The sequence below is a fragment of the Dermacentor variabilis genome, unplaced genomic scaffold (assembly GCF_050947875.1).
Source record: "Dermacentor variabilis isolate Ectoservices unplaced genomic scaffold, ASM5094787v1 scaffold_13, whole genome shotgun sequence".
NCBI classification, from domain to species: domain Eukaryota; kingdom Metazoa; phylum Arthropoda; class Arachnida; order Ixodida; family Ixodidae; genus Dermacentor; species Dermacentor variabilis.
The window spans coordinates 5,524,994-5,530,734 of record NW_027460291.1 but is presented as its reverse complement, the minus strand read 5'-3'; positions in this window follow the sequence as shown (position 1 = coordinate 5,530,734).

The following is a 5,741-nucleotide window of genomic DNA, read 5'->3' as shown; positions in this document are numbered from 1 at the left end:
GCTCATGCAGCGCTTTCTTTCCATAAGTTATCGGTGCACGCGCTTGCTGCATACCACTCTCTAAGAAAAGTTTACACCCTTTGAGTCGTATCTTGCCACACAACAATACACGTGATCTGTCTTGTCCACATTTCCTTTCTTTAAGGCTGCGAGCGCGGCACTTCGATGTCACCAACGGCATGCCCATTATCAGCACGACAGAGCATTCTCCACAGCAATGTAGCGAGCGCAGCGTTTTCGAGGAAGGAAGCGCAAGCAGGACAGATGACGATTTTTGTTGTGTGGCAAATATACACCCCAAAGGGTGTACATTTGGTTAAGAGAGAACAGATATACTCGGGGTATGAAAGGAAACATGTGGACGTTAGCACATGTTGCTGTTCAGTTCAGTATAGGTCCCTCTGTTCTTCTCCGGTTTTTTCTGTCTGTACGACCAGCGGAGGCAACAAGACGAACGGGAAAAAGAAGAATATGACGGAAGGAAATAAGTGTCAGGCGCACGTTACCAAAGTAGTCAATAAGCTTTAGCGTAACGCTCGTGTTACCTGTAATAAATTGAATTTTTTGTTAATGCACATTGGCACGCTTTTACAGAAAGTACCCTTTTCTTTGTTGAAGTCCGAAGAAAAACATGCTGTTCGTGTGTGTCTATCCTTGCGGTAAAGGCAGAACATGAACCCAAAATTCGGGAAAGAATGCCGTGTTGTTCTGGATAAGCATTGTGCGAGCGCCGGTCTCCACTCAGTGCCGCCAGACCGATAAACTGGTGGAGCACTTCAAAAGCGTGAACATTCCCAGACCAGCTTGCAAAACCACTGGGTCGATTCTGCAACCACCTTGCCAATAGATGCAAATTGCAGTACGAACAAAGAGAGCGCATATATCTGCTATCAACTCTTTAGAAAACATATTTCCTTGGCAAATGCGGAGAGAAAAAGAAAGAAGCACAAACAGAAACTGCACGTCGTTGCCGCATCAATACAGTGTTGCAGTAGCCACAGGCAATCGAATGAAGAAATGTTCGCCTGGTTTTGTCGTACAGAAAGTGAAAACAGAAAGCTGTTCTCTCCGTATTGCGTTAGAATGCGTGGCAAAGCACGTGCGCTACATTCGACAAGAGAGCAAGGGAAATGAGAATGCTTCTTTACCGCGTATTGACTGTTGATATTTGTTGGCGTTTCTCCAGCGTCCTCGTTCGACCCTTATGAAATTTCCTGGCTTGGCGGATTCTCTGTAAGGCACCAGCGAAAAAATTTTCACCTAAGACATGGAATGTTGTTGATGCGGAAGCTTTTCTGGACCGTTTGCTATATATAGCTAGCTTTAAAAGCGTTATAAAAAGGCCTTCTACAAGATGCGGATGTATTTTTATGCGAAGCATATTACTAGAGCTCAACCCAGCTCCTCAGGCGCGGCGGTGTCGCCTTCAAGGCTGACCACGTGACACCGTGACGTCACGACAGAGGAGAAACGGGGCTCCAACTCGCGCTGTCGTCGCGGCGGTATATAAGCAGCTGCGCTTGTTTCTAGTGGCTTTGGCTCAACTCTTGCAAGATGGGCTGGGTGGGAATCGAACCAGGGTCTCCGGAGTGTGAGACGGAGACGCTACCACTGAGCCATGAGTACGATGCTTCAAAGCGGTACAAAAGCGCCTCTAGTGAATGCGGTGTTGCCTTAGAAACGAGCTGTTTCTAAGGCTCAGGCGTGCGTCGCTTGCTCAGGCGCACATTTCGTTGCCGCGCCGAACGCTGCGTTGCTCGACGCTCACCGCGTCCAATGCGGGGCGCGTAGTCGCTGCGCCGTAGCCCATTGTCTTACACCCCTTCGCGGGTCGACGGGAACGCTGTCGCGTTCCACTCTTGAAGGCGAAGCAGGGTAACACATGAGTTGTTTCTTCGTCTAGCCGAACCAAATATAGCCAAGCAACAGCAGTTCACCAGGCTAAACGTTGGTACAACAACTAAAATAAAGGCTAGTATGCTTCGCATCCTGGGCTTAACCTTAGCTAAGCCACAGCCATTTTTTTCGTATGCAACGATAGCTGGCGCCTGATCTTGACGTGGCTGTTTCAAGAGACACACGGATTATGCCTGAACCACATAATTATCACCTCAGTAGGACCAAAATACGCATCCGCCGCGGTGGCTCAGCGGCTATGGCATTGCAGTGCTAGGCGCGAGGTCACGGATTCGCTCCTGGTCGCGGTGGCCGCAATGCAGTTAGAAAGGAATGCCAAATGCACCGTCCATTGAGCGCGTCTAAAGAACCCCAGGTGGTTGAAACTATTCCAGAGCCCCCACTAACTCAGATCGTGGCTTTAGCGCGCCCCCGAATTTCGTTTCGTTAATGAAAAAAAGCTTGCTGAGGTCGCACATAGTATGGAAATTATGTTAATGCATTTGACCGCACGACGCATGTGAGTAAATGTTTTCACTTTGTATGTATGTATTTATTTACTAAGACGCTAGTGAATGGAATGGCTTACACATGATGAGAGGATGAAAAATCAAAACGACGAAACAAAATACTCTAATTGCTCGATGATAACTAAGGAGTTTTCGAACAGGTAATTTTGTTCGAGGGTGATGATCTGTGCAGGAAAGTAATTCCACTGTTCTGATGTCCCGAGGTAAGAATGATTGAAAAAAAAGCATAGAGTTTTTAAAAGGAATTCCAACATTTTTTTCGTGACCCAAGCGATATGAAAGCTATAGCGGAGGCCACATAAACTCAGGATGGAGGTGAGGATGCTGATCATATTACACAAAAAATATTTGCAATAAAAAACCCCAGGGCTCATCGAAAGGATGATAGCTCGAGGCCTGATTTTACGTCAGATATGCTCGCAGTTCTGCTTGCAGTTGGAATGAATCGTATCGAAATATTTCGCATGACTTTTAGTGTCCGTATTAAATCTTTATACCTAGGATCTCAAACTGAGGCAGCATATTCCAGTTTAGAATGAGTGAGTGCAGTATACGTGAGTAGTTTAGGGGATGAATATCCTTGTGTGATGTTACCACGGAGCTATCCCGATATTCCATGAGCACTGTTAATTACGCACGAAATGTTGTCCACACAGAAAGGTTAGATGCCATTTCAATGACAAGGTATTTCTATGAAAACATGGTCACTATAGGGAAGAGTTGCTGATGCAGTAATTAAACGAAGCACATGATGTTCATGATATACATGTATGTTTGCCCCCCGACCCCCATTTTTCCCATGCTAAGTAGACGTACCAATGTTTAATGCGATGACGGTCAGATTGAATGATTTTAGTATCATCACCTACCCGCCGTGGTTGCGTAGCGGCTGTGGCGTTGCACTCTTAAAGGCGAAGCATCAAATGCAGCAAACGCCCGGGCATTGGGTGCGCGTCAACGAAGCCCATGGCGGTCGAAATTTCCACTATGGCATGCTTCTTCATCATATCGTGGTTTTGACACGTAATACGCCAGAAGTTTATTTAATTTTCAGTATAATCAGCTAAGGTTATTCCCCTATCGACAACGCAGTCGTCGGCAAACATGTTAATATATGAAGAAGCACAAGAGGATAGGTCGATTATGTAAATGAGAATTAACCCAGATCGGACCGCATTGCGCTCCGAGTTTACATTACTTGCTGATAAAAACCGGAAACAGTTGGTAAGAAAGAATTCTAACCAAATGAACAATTTATAGTCTGTGTTAAGCTGTATTTTATATAGTACCACTTTGTAGAGTACCTTATCAAATGATTTATAAACTCTAGAACGATGCAGTCGGTTAGGGAAGAAGAATTGAGGATGGTATGAAATTTGTGATAAATGATATTAGTTTAACTGCACAAGAATTGGTTTTCAGAAAGCCGTGCTTAGATGGCGAGCAAAAAAAGAAGTTTGGTTTAAGAGCGTTTGCAAGGTTTGAAAACTAGATATGTTGGAAAATATTGCATGGACTGCTAGTAAACGAAATTGCCCGGTAATTTATTCGAGATTGCTGATTACCTGGTTCGAAAAGTGCAATGATCTGCCAGATAATTCATTCAGTCGGGAGATTCCACGTCCAGTGAGTGGTGAGGTATCTTAGTTGAAATATTTGATGAATGCACTATTGGGTCCTTTAAAGAGCTGGCGTTTCATCCCAGTCAGGCCAAAAAGATCGTTTTATATTTTATTACATTATCGACACCACCATAATAAAGAATTATGGGGAACTTTAAGATGCGCGCACAAGTTATAGCATCGCTGCAGCTATCAATATAACCTATTGCGTTATCAACGTTATGATTACAGCGCGCCAAAACTTTCGCGGATCAGTTGGCATAATTGTCAATGTGCGCTGACAGGAAAAGCACGTGCTTGCTGCTAGTCAGTTTATGTAATTACAGATAATACTAGGAGGAAGCAACTGGACTAATCTATACAGGCGCCTGTTTTGTTTTAGCTAGACGTTTAAGGATAGCATTATACCATGGCTCCTTACGATTAATGGTGATATGGTGACGGGGAATGTATTTGTTGGTTATTTCAACAGCTTCAGAAATAAAGGTTTTCTAGCTCGATTGAGCATTAAAGTATATCTAAGAAATGTATAACGTTCGTGGTTGATCGTCTCATAGTGAGCGTTCTTATAGTCCCAAGTACACTAATCCTTTATTTTTATCTCGAGAAATTTTCAGGTGAAACGTAACAACTCTGGGATAAATTAGACCACGCATCTATGTAACGTTAGGAATAACACGACGTTGAGATGCTTGTACAAGATCACGCAGGTTCCACACGGATTTCCTGGTTCTTGTAGGTCGTAGGACTACTTAGAAGACTATTGTAGGAGCTCTTCTGCTAAATTTTCTCCAACAATAGGATTTCCTTGAATAATTTCAAACGAATCCCAAGCTATTTCAAGGTTCCTTGTTGTTTGTATGCACCGATGAAAGCAGTTACCGATGATGATGCTTTCTATTGGCACCCGACTTCAAACGGGACTTCGACAAAGGGTCACCTAACCTGCAGATGTAGAATCAATCAGGTTCTACATCTGTTGCAGTCTGGCATGTTGGCTATCTTTCCTTCATTTTATATATTGAATGAAACATCTATTTCTATATAATACAGTTACTTATGCCTGCAAAAGGATAGAAAGTTGAACGAGTTGGTACGGTAACATTGGATTGTAGCGCGAAGGAACACGGACACATACTGTCGTCCTGTCTGCTTCTAGTCTTTGTCCGTGACCCTTCGCGCTACAATCCAAAAACATATCATGAGAAGCCAACAAACACTGACACCAAGGACAACATAGGGGAAATTACTTGTGCCTAATAAATGAAAATAAAGAAACGATAAATTGATGGAAATTAAATTGGTTGAAAAAAAAACTTGCCACAAGTGGGAACCGAACCCACAACCTTCGCATTTCGCGTGCGATGTTCTACCACTTGAGCTACCGCGCGTTGTTCCCCATCCACTTTCTTAGGTATTTATGCGTTCTAGTAGAACTCTGGGAGTGTTAGCCAGCGCCACCACTCACAGACCTTGGCGGCGGACGTGAAACGTCCTTTTTGCCACACGCTTCACTAGAACGTGATCTTTTTGGGTGGAGGCAACTGGTCAATAAACCTACATATGCTACCTGAAGGCATGAATTGCCAGATTCTAGACCCTCGTTATGTAATAATGAGAAGAAAGTGGCTTAACCGAGGGGCCCGATTTTTATTAGTCATATCATGAGAAGCCAACAAACACTGACACGGAA